Source organism: Pelophylax lessonae (genome assembly GCF_965119305.1).
Source record: "Pelophylax lessonae genome assembly, chromosome: 3".
In the NCBI taxonomy this organism is placed as follows: Eukaryota; Metazoa; Chordata; class Amphibia; order Anura; family Ranidae; genus Pelophylax; species Pelophylax lessonae.
The window spans coordinates 339,759,616-339,778,845 of NC_138770.1; positions in this window are offsets into that span (position 1 = coordinate 339,759,616).

The following is a 19,230-nucleotide window of genomic DNA, read 5'->3' on the forward strand; positions in this document are numbered from 1 at the left end:
CATGGTGGTGGATAGACTGCAAACTATAACACCCAGGATACCTTGTGGTAAGAGGAGGGAGGGGGACACAGAGTGTTCCTGGGCAAATAAACAGGGGTCTAGCAGTGGTGGGGAAGCAGAGGGTGTAAACCTGTTGCTGTGTATACCTGCACTAGGACAGAGAGCCTTGTGAGAGCCGGAGTGCTGAGGCTGAGCCACTGAGAGTTTCCTGCTGCTGGGCACCAGAAAGGTAAAGAATTGCTGCTTGTATTCCTGTGCCTACCCTAGACAGAGCTGCTGAGAACCTGCTGAGCCCAGATGCCATGATTGTGGGAACTTATTTACCATGGCTGGGTCCCTGAGGACACCAGGCCGCCAAGTGTGCAGGACAAGGTTAGTTGGGTACCTGGACTGCTAAGTGAATTCAACTGTACTTGTGTTCCCACTGTTAGTGATCCAATACAATCAGAGACTGCCCTTTTTGCCTAAGAGCCCAAAAGTAATTTACTGCATGCAGTCCTAAAGTGACAGTAATATATGCACCACCATGACAGGCTCCAACCTTAGCCAGCTTAGGTTTTCATATTAGTATCAAGTGCTATACAAACACCACCCCAGAGGTACCCCACTCAGGAAAGCCTACATATAGCTATGCCCATGGGCATATAAATACAGAGTGCACTGGGACACTTTTCTTGATCAGCAGTTGCAGAGAATCACTGTTCATTGCCACTTACTGTATACATTTCACTGTATATGCTTTTCTTTATCAATGCATTGTATGTTGGGTTAAAGTTCAGTATTATTGTCTCAAAGTCACGCAATTTTTTACAGCGTTTTTTGCCGCAAAGCAATGCCTATTACATTTTTCTGTTTGCGCCCCCCCCCCCCCCCAAAAAAAAATTTTGAGCACCAGCCGCCACTGCAGCAGCAAAAAGTTACACATTGAATACGACATCCATAGGCTGCCTGCCCTTCTGTACATTTTCCTTTGAGGTCACACAATTCAGAAAGGCAAAGTGGAAAGGTTTTAGGGAGCTTGGATTTTATATACTCATGGTGGTGAATTGTGCAAGAGATAGTGAAGTGGCTGAAAAAGCTTTTTCTTCTTACTCCTAGGTGCAAAATATGCATTTGCATATAAGTACAGTACTGCATACTTTTGCTCCTCCTTCTCAAGGTTGCAGAGCAGCCACTTTATTTTAGAGTGCTGCTAATGCTGCCTGCTAATCTTCATCCTTTCCGTCTTCCTAAAGAGCATGAAGCAGACACTTTTTTATACTGCTTCTTATGCACCCTTTTCCTTCTCCCCTTCAAAAGTGCAAAGCAGTCTCTTTTATTTTTTTGTGCTGCTCATGCAAACTTATGCTCCTTTTTCACCTCAAGGGCACATAACAGCCATTTTTGGGGCCTGCTAATGCACGCTTTTTTTGCTCCCCTTCCTTAAGACCCCGTAGCAGCAATTTCTTTATTTGGGTACATTATGTGGTCCTTTTCCTGCTCCTCTGCCTCAGAGGTGCACAACAGCCACTTCTTTTCATTTTGCTGCTGATTTGCCATTTTTCTACTCCTCTTTCAGAGCACATAGCAGCTTTTTTTACTTAAGCCTGATGATGCTCCCCTTTCCTCTTCCTCCTCAGGGGTGCATGACAGTAAAGTCATGCGCACCAAATCATAGATCGCAGAACTTATTGGTATAACCATGACAGGGTGGTTGTGAAGAAGTTGATTGGTAGATCAACCATTGTCCCCATTTGAATCCCTATTTGAATTTCAATCCATGTACAGTGCCTTGTGAAAGTATTCGGCCCCCTTGAACTTTGCCACCTTTTGCCACATTTCAGGCTTCAAATATAAAGATATAAAACTGTAATTTTTTGTGAAGAATCAACAAGTGGGACACAATCATGAAGTGGAACGAAATTTATTGGATATTTCAAACTTTGTTAACAAATAAAAAACGGAAAAATTGGGCGTGAAAAATGATTCAGCCCCTTTACTTTGAGTGCAGCAAACTCTCTCCAGAAGATCAGTGAGGATCTATGAATGATCCAATGTTGACCTAAATGACTAATGATGATAAATAGAATCCACCTGTGTGTAATCAAGTCTCCGTATAAATGCACCTGCACTGTGATAGTCTCAGAGGTCCGTTTAAAGCGCAGAGAGCATCATGAAGAACAAGGAACACACCAGGCAGGTCCGAGATACTGTTGTGGAGAAGTTTAAAGCTGGATTTGGATACAAAAAGATTTCCCAAGCTTCCCAAGGAGCACTGTGCAAGCGATAATATTGAAATAGAAGGAGTATCAGACCACTGCAAATCTACGAAGACCTGGCTGTCCCTCTAAACTTTCAGCTCATACAAGGAGAAGACTGATCAGAGATGCAGCCAAGAGGCCCATGATCACTCTGGATGAACTGCAGAGATCTACAGCTGAGGTGGGAGACTCTGTCCATAGGACAACAATCAGTCGTATACTGCACACATCTGGCCTTTATGGAAGAGTGGCATGAAGAAAGCCATTTCTTAAAGATATGCATAAAAAGTGTAGTTTAAAGTTTGCAACAAGCCACCAGGGAGACACACCAAACATGTGGAAGAAGGTGCTCTGGTCAGATGAAACCAAAATTGAACTTTTTGGCAACAATGCAAAACGTTATGTTTGGCGTAAAAGCAACACAGCTCATCAACCTGAACACACCATCCCCACTATCAAACACGGTGGTGGCAGCATCATGGTTTGGGCCTGATTTTCTTCAGCAGGGACAGGGAAGATGGTTAAAATTGATGGGAAGATGGATGGAGCCAAATACAGGACCATTCTGGAAGAAAACCTGATGGAGTCTGCAAAAGACCTGAGACTGGGATGGAGATTTGTCTTTCAACAAGAGAATGATCCAAAACATAAAGCAAAATCTACAATGGAATGGTTCACAAATAAACATATCCAGGTGTTAGAATGGCCAAGTCAAAGTCCAGACCTGAATCCAATCAAGAATCTGTGGATAGAACTGAAAACTGCTGTTCACAAACGCTCTCCATCCAACCTCACTGAGCTTGAGCTGTTTTGCAAGGAGGAATGGGCAAAAATATTAGTCTCTCGATGTGCAAAACTGATAGAGACATACCCCAAGCGACTTACAGCTGTAATCACAGCAAAAGGTGGCGCTACAAAGTATTAACTTAAGGGGGCTGAATAATTTTGCACGCCCAATTTTTCAGTTTTTTATTTGTTAACAAAGTTTGAAATATCCAATAAATTTCGTTCCACTTCATTATTGTGTCCCACTTGTTGATTCTTCACAAAAAATTAGTTTTGAAACGTAAACGTGTATTGGTCCACAGAGAGGTCGGTCTTGAGGGAGGAACAATTGAGGTAGGTGTCCCATTTCTGAAGAAAGGCTTTCCGTAATGACGGGGCTGAAAAGTCTGTGTTGAGGCGGTCAATAGAAAGAAGTGTGGAAAGCTCTGATCTAACCCGGGAAACTAAGAGAGGAGTCGTGGAAATCCAATTGGTCAGGATTGTCCTTCTGGCTACAAGTAGACAGGTTAGGATCCACAGACGATGTGGCGAGGCAGGGGTGTTCGACCACTTTTGTAGGCGTTTGTCCCAGTATCCGAACAGAAGCAATAAGGGGTCTTTGGGCACGCTGAGTCTCATCACTTCCTTGATGAAAGACAGAACCTGATCCCAGAATAGTGAAATGGAGGGGCAGGACCAGAACTTGTGGCAGTGAGAAGGTCTCTCCGCAGCCCATAATGGACATTTATGAGCATCCGGAATCATTTTATCCGAAAGAAACGGGACATAAGCTCGGTGGAAGATCTTTAACTGAGTTTCTTTCCATGTTGAGTTAGGTGTGAGTCCGAGGGTGGTGTGGAGACCACTGATTATGTTGGGTAGGGTATCCTCTCCAGGGAAATCCTTGAGCTAGTTAGAAGCCGTTGAGGACACATCTTTAGGAGAGGCTTATAGATCGCTGAAATTGTGAAGTTAGCAGAGTCCAGTAGGGTATCAATGAGGGATGACCTGAATCGATCAGCCAGTTTGCCGGCGACAGTAGTGAGGAAATGTAGGCATTGCGCCAAGAAGAAGGTGTCCTTGTCCTAAAGATCAAATTTAGCATTGATGATTTGGAGGGGATAGGGAATGCCAGATCCCAGATCGCATAGGTGTGCAAAGTTCACCAAACCCTTCCTTTCCCAGAGTTGATAGACTGAATGTGCCAGGCCCGGAGGAAAATTGGGATTGCCAAGGATCGGGAGAAACTTGGAGAAATGCAGAGGTGGCTTCAGGAGTTTGAGCACCTCCCTCCATGCAATAGCAGTGTCTCTCAGAAGTAAGTTATGGCGGAGTTCAGGGCACAATAGTACCCACTTAGTATGCAAGAGAGCTGTCAGAGAGTATGGACTGGACATCTGAGACTCTAGCTCATAGTTGGAGTAATGAGACGTCTGGGATATCCAGTCCAGAGCCACCCTGAGTAAACAAGACAGGTTATACAGTCTCACTCCTGGGGAGATGGAGTTTTTTGTAAGAGATTCTTGGCCTCTTCGCCCGCCAAAGAAAGCGAGAAAACACCCGCTCAAGGACTTGTGCGTCTTTATGTCTAATCAGCAGGGGGAGAGTCTGGAGGAAATATAGCAGACGAGCAAAGCTTACCATCTTAATGAGGTGGCATCTCCCCAAAAGCGACAACGGCAGTTCCATCCAATTGTCCAGTACCCTCGTTATTTTGGAGAATAGAGGGGGGTAATTCAGTGTATAGATAGAGGCCGGGTGCGCCCTATTTTAATACCCAGGTATGTGATATGTTTGGACGCTATCATGAATGGGGAATCCCCCTCCCAGGGGCAGGTAGCACTTCCCCCTAATGGGAGTATCTTACTTTTAGAGTAGTTTATTTTTAGACCCGAGCATTTTTTGAAACTGTCAAAAGTGGAAACTATCAGCCGAGGGGTCGGAGGTGAATAAAAGTACATCGTCCGCAAAAAGGGATAGACGGAGCTCCTGAGAGCCCACACGGATCCCATGGAGGAGGGATTTAGTTAAAAGATAGCGGGAGAGGGGTTCGATCGATATAGATTAAACAAAAGCGGCGAAAGAGGGCAGCCCTGGGGGGTACCTTTATACAGCCGGAAGTCATCAGTGAGGGATCCCCCCACATACAGTCTAGCCGACGGGGACAAATACAGTACATCGAGGTAATGAGGTTGACAAAGGCTTGATTACCCTTCGGAAGGTAAGGGCCGCCGTCCCATATAGAGGAATAAACTTCGACGAGTGTGGGGACTATACTAGGTGCAATGCCTTTATAGAACTCCCCGGAAAGACCATTGGGGCCGGGCGCCTTATTTGCAGCAAGTCATTTAATCGTCAATTATATCTCCTCAGCCGTGATTGGGGCATTAAGCGCGTCAAGGTGTTCTCTAGTGATCTTAGGGAGCCCAGTACCGAACAAAAAGAGGTCAGCCACAGAGCCGTCCACCTCATCGGGAGCATATAAAGAGGAGTAAAATTCCCGCACAAATAGTCAATTCTTGTAAATAATTTATGTGGATGAGAGCAGAAGGAATATTCCCGATACGTGGGGGTGCGAATATCGCCAAACGTCCATCATAGAGAGCGAGTCAATCACCGATGCCAACGGAGTGGGGCAGTCGGGGGTGCGGGGAGGCGACGAAGAACGAGGGGGGGATTTGTCCAGGACAGGATCCATAACGGCATTGAAGTCACCGCCAATGAGGCGGGGGACGTTCGGTAGGGTTAAAAGTTGCGCCGAAGTCGCCGCGTAAAAAGATTGGTTCAAACACATTAGGGGCATACACGTTGGAGATAATAAGTTCTGTATTATGGAGACGCAGATGAACTGACACGTACCGACCATCAGAATCCACGTCAGTGGAAAGGATTTTCACTGGGAGGCATTTGTGAAACAATATCAGCACTCCAGCCTTGCGGCCGGAGGAAGCTGAGCCGATAACCTTGCCTACCCACAGCTTCTCCATGCGTTTCATATCCTCTGCAGGGAGGTGCGATTCCTGGATGAGAGCGATGTCTGCCTTAAGCCATTTAAGATGACGTAAGACTTTCATCCTCTTAGCCGGGGATCAAAGACCCTTAACGTTCCACGTTACTATAGTCATGAGGTGGAGAGAGTAGATCTAAGACAAGAAGATAACATATGTGACCTACCAGTACCCGGGGGCAGAGATGATGAACACCCGACGCTACGAGATCCGACCGGCGTGGAGTCGTGGACCCAAGAGACCAGTAAAAAAAGGAACAGACGTGTGGTCAATGGGGGCAGGGAAGGGGGAGGGATAGATAGGAAAACAGGATGGAACCAGGAACAATTGGAACAAGTAATACAGCAAGAAAACAATAAAACAATAAAAACTGCAAGAACCTCTCTTTTTCCCGCATGTGTACAACAAGGAGGGCAGCCTTCCAAGCTAGGACTCCATGGTTAAGGCAGGAGACAGCATGACCCATAAGTCAGTCCTGACAATCAAGGTAGTATGGGTCTCGGCCCAGAACAAGGGGGAGCAGGCAACTGAGGTGTACACAAAGGGAACGGGAGAGGAGCACATAACATCAGAGATACAGCATGCATTAGATCGAGGCAACATCATATAAAGTACAAATATCACAAAAATAACATAAAGAATGAACCTGAGAAGGTGCCATAGAGAGCACCATGAATCCCCCAGGCAGGCAGCCCAGAGGCAGCAGGTCCAGGGCAAATCCTAGAAAAGGGCACATAGACCTAAGGTAGAGGGGATTTCAGCGCGGGGCGCCCGGGCGACCAAAGCTAACCACGTCAGAGTACCTTTGGTGTTTGGGGGATTCCTTCCTAGGGCTCCATTGATCCAATGGCCTGGAAAAGGGAAGGGATTTGGCAGAGGCAGGGGGACCCTGATCGCCATGATGGAGTGTGCGGACAAAGGCCTCCGCTTCCTCAAGTTGGTGGAAGGCGGAGTGTCGCCGGATAGGCCAGGGTAAATTTCAAGCGTTCCTGATGCAGTTTGGAACAGACTGTCTGAAAAGCTTTACGTCTTTTTGCGACATCAACAGAATAGTCCGCGAATATCAGAATTTTCATGCCTTCAATTTGGAAATTAGAAGTTTGGCAAAATTTTTGCAAGATAGCAGACTTGTCCGCATAATTTAGATACTTAGCAATGATGGGGCGTGGGGTCTTGCGTTCTTCCGAGTACATACCCATCCTGTGAGCCCGTTCTACCAGGCACGTGCCATGTAAACCCAGGGCTGCGGGATTTTTTTTGCACAGAGTTCAGGGATGGCAGACGGGCAATGTTTTCAGGAACCCCAATAAATCTCAGGTTGCTCCGTTGTGAGCCATTTTCTAGGTCCTCCAGTTTATCCATTATGATGCGATTTAATTTGTCCTGCGATTGTTCAGCACCCTGAAATTGGTACAGTTCATCCTTAACATTAGAGAGACGGGATTCCATCTCAGTAATCCGTTGGGAATGTGCTTCCAGCACCCTTTTTATACTGGCCATGCCAGCAGCCACAGCTTTCTCTACAGAGGCCGCGATGGAAGGGGTTAAAAGTGCCACTACAGCCTGTGCAAATTTTTTTTGTAGAGGGGTCAGGTAGAGGAGGCACAGAGGCAGATTGCTGCTGGGGGGTGCCAGGTTGCAGCTGCGAAGTGTCCATAGCCGCTGAATCCGCTGCGGCGGCGGGGTAGGCCGAGACCGGGGCCTCAATTTGTGAGGTGGCTGGCGGAGGGAGCGGAGCGGCCTTCTCCAGGAACCGCTCCATCGGGCGGAATGAAAGTAATTGCTGCTGGGCCCCTGGGACACGATGGGCAGATAGAGAGATGCGGAGGCCGGTGGGGTGTGCTGGGCAGAGCTTTTATGCCGATGTTAGGAGACCCGCCACGGGAGCTGCTGTAGGCTCTCCTACTCAATGTGGCGCCAGAACCGGAAGTCAAAATTGCAGTTTTATATCTTTATGTTTGAAGCCTGAAATGTGGCAAAAGGTAGCAAAGTTCAAGGGGGCCGAATACTTTCGCAAGGCACTGTATGTCTGACTTAATGTCACCTGTGGGGTGCATTTTTAAGTCATTATGTGATATGTGTTTAAGCGCTTTTCCCAGAATAGGCATTCCCACCAAATATGTTCCAGTTTGCCAATGCAGGTATGGCCCCACTAGCAGACATCAGGGACCCTAGGGAAGATTTTATGTAACAGGTAAGGACATCAGTATCATCTATAGCTTAAAGTTCTTTTCTGGTTCCACACTAGCTATGGTAAATGTATGTGTTATTATGTGGGATTTGTCCCTGTTCTCCATGAAGGTGCAATTAGGCTCCCATTCTGGATATATGTGAGAAAGTAGTAGTTTGTAGAGGGTTTAAACAGAGTGGGCAGGACCAGAGGTATGTGAGCATAAATACTCCAGAGAAGTAAGGTCCCTGTTCTGCCTCCAGCAGGATAATCATGACGTTGTTTTGCTTGCAATATTAGATTTGACTTCAAGTGGTAAATTTACAGTTTTGCAGAAACTAGAAACTGCTCACCTTTAATAAAAGTTCCCATCATTGGTCAATCTAAGGAAGAGAAGCAGGTGCATCCTGGGAACTTAGACTCTATCTTAGAAACTGAAAGAAGACACCTGCTATCAGAGCACATGTTGGACTAAAACTTACAACCACTTGCAACCCCTAAATTCAACATCACTGGTGAGAATTACTTATCGCCATCTACAGCCTAGCTTATTTATTTTATTTCTATACACTTCATATACTATGTATAAAGAAAGTCCCATGCTATGGAAATAAAAAGGAAAAAAGGGAGGGGGGCTGCAGCCTCCCTAAAATATAGCCAAGGCTATATCAAGATATTGGATAAGCAGGGGTAGGGAAATGGTTCTGCCCAAATAGGGGTGAATAAATAAAAGATATTATATAGTAGGTGCCACAAGTATAAAGAGTATGAGTATCTATTTAAAAATTAATAAATATCTGTACATAACATCAATAACAAAATTGTACTAAAATCATACAGTATGAGAAACTCATCAATATCCGCAGTATGAAATAAAGTGCTTAGTGCCGTGGTATAATTGAAAGCAAATAAAGTTACTCTGTGACATGAGGTGTAAACCATATATATATATATATATATATATATATATATATATAGTGGTGGTACTAGTGGCTTGTGGGAGGTGTAGTAGAAACTATATAATAAATATAGACCGGTGGCAATACATAAATAGGTGTAAAATTTAAAATGGAATTAAATAAATAAAGTGTGATAAACAGAGTATTAATAATAAAGTGATGAGTGAAACAGTATGACACCTATAATAGGTGTACAGACTGGGGAAAGTGAAAGGTGAATAGTAGAATAGAAAGTGTTTATATGCACACTAAAATATCTTTAATACTGAGTGCGTAAATCATGAAAAAAAGTCCATAGGTGAGGGTGCTCAATCTTCATGTTGCAATCCCAGATATCTTTGTGTTACAAAGAAGGGTGCCCGGGGTGGTTATAAAAAAGATTGCACTCACCAGAGTGCCTAACCCCACACAGGGTTATTAGGTAGGGTATATTAAAGCTGTATAACACAGCGTGGAGGTAGTTGCTCCTGTAAATCCTAGATAATACTTCTACTTCCGTACTCCTCTGTACCAGGACGGGGGGAACAGTGCTATTCCTCAGGGATAAGTGTGCTCCCAGGTTAGGCTCCAGTAATGGTATGTATGAAATGAGCAAGGGGGGGACACATAGTGTAATACCGTAATAATATTCCTTTTTATTTAAGCTCACACGGTAAGGTACTCACATTTCAAATGATAAAAACAGGCATTAAAACCTCATCGATGTGAAGGAAATCCGTCCAGGTAGTCCGGCAAAAACGATACAATTCCAGAACGCTGTGCGTTCCACTGAGGCTTCGGATCAGGAAGTGACGCAACTACGCTGTACGCATTTTGTTATAGACGTCTTCACGGCTGCCTAATACCCCTGTGTGGGGTTAGGCACTCTGGTGAGTGCAATCTTTTCTATAACCACCTGTAACGTTCATGCGTTTTTGTTAATGGATGGATTTTCAGCTGCAGAATTATCACACTCAGTAGCCTTGTAGAGATACTGTTGAATAAACCTATCCAACTCTCAGGACTTCATCACGGTGTACAGCCTGTTATGCAATATACATATACTCAATCAGATGTTTTAGTGGAGGGATAGAACATATGAGAATGTATAGATGAGAGACAGGTTGTATGGTGATTACTAGGAGTAATATTAGGAGAGTTGCAGGTGATGGTAAAGCAGATAGGTTCTGATGTCTAGTATAGTGCAGATGGTAAGAGGACACAGATGCAGTATACTTAGACAGAGTAACCTAGTGCAAGGATAGTTGAAGGTAGTCCCAAGAGCTAACAGTCTATGCAGATGGTATGGAATAGATAGATAGATAGTCCTGGTAATTGCAGTAGATGACAGTAGGAGATTGGTTAGTAAGGAATCCCCAGTGGGGTACTTATCACTTAGATAGGTTAGTAGTAACAATGTCCATAGATAGAGAGGTGATCCCGTAGCGAGATACGGATCAGCGGCGAGGTTCCGGCGTCAGTTCAGCAAAGGAAATGTCAGCAGCTCCGACTTCACAGGAGAAGGTGCGGTGAACATGTGGTTTGAACGAGCGATGAGTGAGAGAAAGCCGGCGATTGAAATAGCCACTCATAGCGGCGCTCGGCAATGATGTCATCCGGTCTTAAAGGTATATGCGTCTCTTGTTACACAAGATGGGACGCAATTAGCAAAGGAGAAATATGGAACAAGGGTACCAGAGGTACCAGAACATTACAGTACCCCCCCCCCCTTAAGGCCGGCTCCGGAAGGCCTCTAGAACTGGTTTTTCTGGATATTTCGAGTGGAAATTGCGAATCAGTCTAGGGGCATGTATATCGGAGGTATCCAGCCAGGTGTCATCTTGGGGCCCATAGTTCTTCCATCGTACAAGATACTGGAGTCTTCTTCTATTGAAACGGGAATCCAAAATTTCTTTTATCTCAAATTCTTCTCCACCTTCCACTTGTACAGGAGGTGGAGGTGAGATAGTAGGCCTTATTCCTTGGTTAGGAACATGGGGCTTCAGTAGAGACACATGGAAGATAGGATGTATCTTGAGGTCTGCTGGTAATGTGAGTTGTACTGCAGCTTTTCCAATAAGCTTCTCTATTGGGAAAGGTCCCAGAAATAGAGGTCCAAGTTTTTTACTAGGGATTTTTAATCTCAGATTTTTTGTAGAAAGCCAAACAAGATCCCCAATGGCATATTGGGGAGAGGGTTTCCTACGGAGGTCGTAGTACCTCTTTTGTTGGCTATGAGCATGTGATATGGTATTGTACAGAGAATCCTTTATCTAGGCAAGATAATCAGATGCCACTGGATTACTTGATGGCAAGATACGTGGTGGAAGGAGTGTGGGATGAAACCCGTAATTTAGGTAAAATGGACTTTGTTTAGTAGTGCTATGAGTCACGTTGTTATAGGCGAATTCCGCCAGCGGGAGGAGATCTGCCCAATCGTCCTGTAGATACGAAGTATAGCAACGCAGATACTGTTCAATGCACTGGTTAACTCTCTCTGTCTGTCCGTTGGTCTGAGGGTGGTATGGAGAAGTAAGTTTACGCTCTATTCGTAGTATCTGACATAGAGCTAGCCAAAACTTTGAGATGAATTGTGAACCACGGTCAGACAGCAGTGTTTTTGGAATACCATGTAACTTAAAGACATGTTTCACAAGTAATTCCGCTGTTTGTTTGGACGAAGGTAGTCTTCGGATAGGAGTAAAATGTGCCATCTTGGTCAGATGGTCCACTGATACCAAGATGGTGTTGAATCCTTTGGAAGGTGGTAGTTCCACTATGAAGTCTACGGATACCACTTCCCACGGAACCTGGGGTATCGGTAAACTACAAAGTAACCCCGATGGTTTCGTGTTGTCGATTTTAGACCTTGCACAGATATCACAAGATGAAACAAACTTTTTTACGGTTGTCTTCATGTCTGGCCACCAAAACTGCCTAGTAAGTAGATTTAAAGTTTTAGTCATACCCATATGTCCTGCCATAGGTACATCATGCGACAATTCCAAGATCTTGGTTCGCATAGTAGGGGGTATGTATAATTTATCGTTGTAATAGAGGAAGCCTTCTGCGTCAGTAGTTAGTTGTGGTGGAGGTGAGTCCAGTCCTATGCTGTGCAAAATCTCTTCCTTCAGGGAGCGAATGACACCGATAATACGTTCAAGTGGTATTATAGGAACTGAGGGAACCTCGGTAGAATCTTTCTCGGCTAGTCGTGAAAGTGCATCCGCTTTTTTATTTTTGTCTGCGGGCGTATAAGTCACTAAAAAATTAAACCTCAGAAAGAATAACGACCACCGAACCTGCCGGTGGGAAAGAGTTCTATTAGTCTGAAGGTATTGAAGGTTTTTGTGATCAGTATATATCAGGATTGGCAATTGAGTGCCCTCAAGTAGATGTCGCCAATTCTCTAATGCCAGTTTTATGGCTAATAACTCCTTCTCTCCTACTGGGTAGTTCACCTCGAGGCTGCTTAATGACTTTGAGAAGAAAGCAACTGGGTGAAGAGGTGAGGTGTTTGTTGGTCGTTGTGAGAGAACTGCTCCTACTGCCATATTTGACTCATCTACCTCCAAGATGTATTGAAGGGATGGGTCTGGATGGCATAGTATGGGGGCAGTAGTGAAGCTTGATTTCAGCAGACAGAATGCTCCATCTGCTTCTTTTGACCAATTAAATGGTTTCTTCGTGCTTGTGAGTTGTGTGAGAGGTTTCACAATCGCAGAGAAGTTCTTAATGAATTTCCTATAGTAGTTAGAGAATCCTAGGAACCTTTGCAATGCTTTGTGAGTGGTTGGCACAGGCCAATCTAGAATGCAGGATATTTTGCTCATGTCCATCTTGATTCCATTTTTTGATATAATATATCCTAGGAATAGTACTTCCTCCTTATGAAACAAACATTTTTTTGATTTAACATATAAGTTATGTGCAAGTAGTCTTGACAGCACAAGTCTCACATGTTTTATGTGCTCAGGTAAGGAATGAGAATAGATAAGTATATCGTCCAAATATACTACAACACAAACGTCAAGCAAGTCTCTGAATATCTCATTTATAAACCGTTGGAAGGCTGCGGGAGCATTACATAGCCCAAATGGCATTACAAGGTACTCAAACAGTCCGTATCTGGTTCTGAATGCCGTCTTCCATTCATCCCCTTTACGGATTCAAATTAAATTGTATGCCCCTTTTAGGTCCAATTTTGAAAAGAGAGAAGCTCCACACACCTGTTCGATAAGTTCAGGAATAAGAGGTAAAGGATAACGATCCTTTATTGTAATGGCATTTAATTGTCTGAAATCAATGATAGGCCTAAGGCTAGAATCCTTATTGCGGACAAAGAAGAGTCCAGCACCAGTGGAGGAAGTAGAAGGTCGGATGAATCCTTTTGCCAAGTTCTCATCCAGATACTCCTTAAGATGAGAGAGTTCATCCTGTGAGAGAGGATAAACATGTCCGAAGGGCAACTTGCTATTAGGGAGTAGATCGATACAACAATCATTGTCCCTATGAGGAGGTAGCATTTGAGCGTTTTTTTTCAAGGAAAACCTCCGATAAGTCCTGATAACACTTGGGTATAATGTCATCCGGCACTACAGACAGGATCCTATCATATGTGGGGAGATTACACGTCGTTTCACAATAGTGAGAAGAGAACGCTAGCGTTCTTGTTTTCCAATCGATGATTGGTTGATGTATGTGTAACCAGGGAAGTCCCAAAATGATTGGGAAATGTGGTGATGTTAACACATCAAAGGTGGTGGTCTCCACATGAGACTCGTCAGCAGTTACAAGGAGTGCCTGTGTCTGACTGGTGATAGGACCAGAGGATAGGGGGGTACCGTTAATAAAACTAACGGAGACAGGTTTGGGTTTTGAAACAATAGGTATTTTATTAAGGGAGACAAAACAAATGTCAATGTAGTTTCCACAAGATCCTGTGTCGATCATAGCATTGGTGGTGATCTTAGTTTGGTCCCACTGCAATGTTAAATGAACAAAAAGATAAGGATTAGAAAAGGAAGTTGTGAGTCAGCCTAGCAAGACATTTGAACACTCACCCTCTTTTCTGCTGACAAGGGGACAGCCGCTTATCAAATGATTCGGGGATGCGCAGTACATGCAGAGATGTTCGGTCTTCCTTCTGGCACGTTCAGAAAGGGTCAGAGGTGGGCGTATCCTTCCTACCTCCATAGGAGTAGGGTCAGCAGGCAACATCCGAGAAGGACTGGAAAATGGTGAGCCCATCTTCTCAGCCTTTCTTTCTCGTAGTCGTCTGTCAATATTGATACTGGTCTGTATCAGTCCCTCCAGAGTGCCAGGTAAATCCGCTCGGGCGAGCTCGTCTTTAACGGCCTCAGATAGGCCGAGTCTAAACTGCGTTCTCAAAGATGTGTCATTCCACCCTGAATCAGGGGACCATCTTTTAAAATTTGCCACGAAATCTTCAACGGGTCTCCTTCCTTGTTTCAAGGCTCGTAACTGGGTATCAGCGGTACTCTGCTTATTGGGGTCTTCATATAAACTAGCGAGTTGTGCTAGGAATAGAGGGTAAGAATTAAGGAGTGGATCATCCTTTTCAAAGAGAGCGTCTGCCCAGGCCCGGGGTTCACCCGTTAAATAGGAGATGATGGTACAAACTTTAATTTGGTCAGTGGTGTAGGTTAGAGGTTTTAACAAAAAAAGCAAACGACATGCGTTTTTAAATTCACAAAATTTGCTCCGATCACCAGAAAACACTAAAGGAGGGTTTATCTTAGGCTCACGGGGCTGAGCAGCAGAAAGCTGTGTGAGACGGCCAACCTGCTGTCTCAAGGTCTGATTTTCGTTTTGTACCTCTGTAAGCGCAAGGATCAATGCATCTACTTGCTGTTTTAATTGTAGTACATGAGTGGGTAATTCTGCTGAATCCATATTTTTTTTAAGGCTCGTTCAATCTGTAACGTTCATGCGTTTTTGTTAATGGATGGATTTTCAGCTGCAGAATTATCACACTCAGTAGCCTTGTAGAGATACTGTTGAATAAACCTATCCAACTCTCAGGACTTCATCACGGTGTACAGCCTGTTATGCAATATACATATACTCAATCAGATGTTTTAGTGGAGGGATAGAACATATATGAATGTATAGATGAGAGACAGGTTGTATGGTGATTACTAGGAGTAATATTAGGAGAGTTGCAGGTGATGGTAAAGCAGATAGGTTCTGATGTCTAGTATAGTGCAGATGGTAAGAGGACACAGATGGAGTATACTTAGACAGAGTAACCTAGTGCAAGGATAGTTGAAGGTAGTCCCAAGAGCTAACAGTCTATGCAGATGGTATGGAATAGATAGATAGATAGTCCTGGTAATTGCAGTAGATGACAGTAGGAGATTGGTTAGTAAGGAATCCCCTGTGTGGTACTTATCACTTAGATAGGTTAGTAGTAACAATGTCCATAGATAGAGAGGTGATCCCGTAGCGAGATACGGATCAGCGGCGAGGTTCCGGCGTCAGTTCAGCAAAGGAAATGTCAGCAGCTCCGACTTCACAGGAGAAGGTGCGGTGAACATGTGGTTTGAACGAGCGATGAGTGAGAGAAAGACGGCGATTGAAATAGCCGCTCATAGCGGCGCTCGGCAATGATGTCATCCGGTCTTAAAGGTATATGCGTCTCTTGTTACACAAGATGGGACGCAATTAGCAAAGGAGAAATATGGAACAAGGGTACCAGAGGTACCAGAACATTACACCACTCCGGGCACCCTTCTTTGTAACACGAAGATATCTGGGATTGCCACATGAAGATTGAGCACCTTCACCTAATGGACTTTTTTTCATGATTTACGCACTCAGTATTAAAGATATTTTAGTGTGCATATAAACACTTGCACTTTATATTAATAAAGGAGCCATCTACTTACTGACCTTTACACTTTGTATACACCTTGCACTTTCCCCAGTTTGTACACCTATTATAGGTGTCATACTGTTGCACTCATCACTTTATTATTAATACTCTGTTTATCATACTGTCAGGGGCATAGCCGTAGAAGTACTGGCGTTACTGCCAGTACTAGTCATGGACGCTACAGGCGAACGCCTGTGCGCATGCGTGTGTGCACGCATCGGCACACAGCACGTGCGTGGCGGCACACAGCGTGCCACCTGAGCTCATTTGCTGGCCTATATAAACCCTCCTCTGGCCCCATCAAATTGCTGGATTATCATCAGCTTCCTGTGACCTGAACCTTGTTTACTTCCTTGGACTTCCTGTTGTGACCCAGTTTGCTTCTGACCTGTCTGATCTCTCTCCTGGTGTTTGACCCTCGGCTTGCCTTACGGACTTTGCTCTTGCTGCTAATCTGCTCTGATTTCCAGTGTATGACCCCGGCTTGCCTAAAGGACTCTGCTTCTGCCTGCCTGTTCTCCTGTGTATGACCCAGGCTACTTGTCCTGCTCTCGGACTGATCAGCTGTGCATGACCCTCGGCCCAGCTTTTACTACTGCTCATTGTTGCCTGCTATACCCGGAGTTCCTGGGAATCATCTGGTGTTCACCACAAGTGACCTGTGCTTCTTGGGATGCTTCACCTCCTGTACCACTTCCAGTGGTGACTCACACTGAGCTGCAAGGGAAGCCCTCTCTGCACTTTGGCCTCCATCCAGAGTCGTGACAGTATAATCCAGCCATGTCTGAGGCCGACAGAGGTGCTTCCCCGCTCGAGGCTCTATGCCAACAAGTTACCACCCTGACCCAAGCAGTCCAGAGGCTTCAAGAGGGCTACTTCCAGTTGGAATGTCGGCTGCAGCATTTAACGACTTCTCCTGCTGATCCCAACCAGCCCTCTGGCACTTCCGCTTCTGCCTCCTCACAACAAGAGCACCCCAGTTCTCCACATTTGGCAATGGCGCCCCCACCTGAGCCACGGGTGCCAACACCTGAACGTTTTCACAGAGAACAAAAGAAATGAAGGGCCTTTAGGAATGCTTGTCTACTGTACTTGGCCCTCCAGCCTAGAACCTTTTCCTCTGAGACTTTGTAAGTGGGGTTCATAATCTCCCTATTGTCTGAGGAACCCCAAACTTGGGTTCATAACCTTCTGGAACAAAAGAGTCCCATACTGAACTCTGTGAACTCCTTCTTTGAGGCAATGGCTCAACTTCATGAGGACCCCCAGCGCGTTGCTACTGCAGAGTCAGCCTTGCATGCCTTGCAACAGGGTAAACGACCAGCGGAGAATGACACTGTTGATTTCCGCAGGTGGGCCGCAGACACCGATTGGAATGAGGCAGCTCTTAAGTATCAATACCATAGTAGGTGAGGTTGAATAAAGACAATAGTCCATCCAATTCAACCTGTGTAGGTGTGTGTGGCTGTAATCATCTCACATAGCCCTAAATGTCCTGATCCTTGAGATGTACGTCTAAGTGTCTTTTGAAGGCCACCATACTTCCCGCAGAAACCACCTCTTGTGGAAGAGAATTCCACAATCTTGTAGCCCTAACAGTAAAGAACCCCCCACGTTGCCTGAGGTTAAAACACTTCTCCTCTAATCGCATTGTATGCCCTCTTGTCCTCATGCAATCCCTTCGACTGAACAGCTTTTTTTCTAAGCTGAGATCCCCATTGAGATATTTAAAAATTGCTATCATGTCCCCCCTCAGGCGTCTCTTCTCCAGGGAGAATAAATTGAGCGATTGCAGACGCTCTTCATAATTAAGGTCCTCCAATCCCCTAATCAGTTTAGTTGCCCTTCTCTGGACTCTCTCCAGCTCCAACACATCCCTCCTGAGGAATGGCGACCAGAACTGGACAGAATACTCCAGATGCGGTCGGACCAGAGTTTTATAAAGTGGAAGGATTATAGTCTTATCTCTGGAATACATCCCTTTCTTTATGCATGCTAATATTCTGCTGGCTTTGGCAGCTGCCGCTTGACATTGCATGCTGTTGCCTAATCTATCATCAACCAAGTCTCCCAGATTCTTCTCCATTTTTGATTCCCCCAAGGGTTCCCCTCCTAACGTGTATTGTGTTTTTATGTTTTTAGTCCCCAAGTGCAAAACCTGACACTTCTCCACATTAAACCTCATTTGCCATGTCGTTGCCCACTCCGCTATTTTGTCCAGGTCATTCTGTAGGATATCTGCTTCATGCTGTGCAGTTATTGCCCTGCCCAATTTTGTGTCATCTGCAAAAACTGATAACTAACTACTGATCCCGACCTCAATGCGGTTTATGAATAAATTGAACAAGATTGGTCCCAGGACTGAGCCCTGGAGCACCCCGCTTACTACCTCAGACCAGTCTGAGTATGCGCTGTTTATTACCACCCTTTGGACATGCCCTTTTAGCCAGTTCCGTATCCAAGAGCAAACCCTGCTGTCGATACCTGCAGACCTTATTTTATAAATTAAGCGCTTGTGGGGAACTGTATCAAACGCCTTAGCGAAATCCAAGTACACCACATCTACTGGTCTGCCCCTATCTAGCTCACAGCTCACCTCCTCGTAGAATGTTAGGAGATTGGTTTGACAAGAACGCCCATTTGTAAACCTGTGCTGATTACTGCTGATGATGTTGTTGTCTTTAGCATACTCTACGATATAGTCCCTTATCATCCCCTCCAGAAGTTTACATACTATCGATGTCAAACTGACAGGCCTATAATTTCCGGGATATGCCTCTGCCCCTTTTTGAATATCGGAATCACGTTAGCTTTCCTCCAATCCCCTGGAACATTTCCTGTCCTAATACCGCCATGGACTGTCCGAAAACCTTAAGGATGAACTGGCTCGTGTTGAAACTCCTGCTTCTCTCGAAGGTCTTATTCTGCTGGCCATTCAACTAGACAGACATCTGAGAGAATGACGTTCTGAATGTTACCAAAGCTCCCGACCCACCTGGGTACTGCCTAAGGTCCCATCTGCCGCTGCACCTCCAACTGGGTCACCTACTACCATGGTCATGGAAGGGGAACCTATGCAGATTGGCTTGATTCGCTCTTCCCTGACTCCTAGGGAGAGACAACGCCGCCGGCAGGCCAACCTCTGCCTCAACTGCGGAGGGGTCGGCCATTTCCTGTGCAACTGCCCTGTGAGACCCAGTAAGTCTTACCT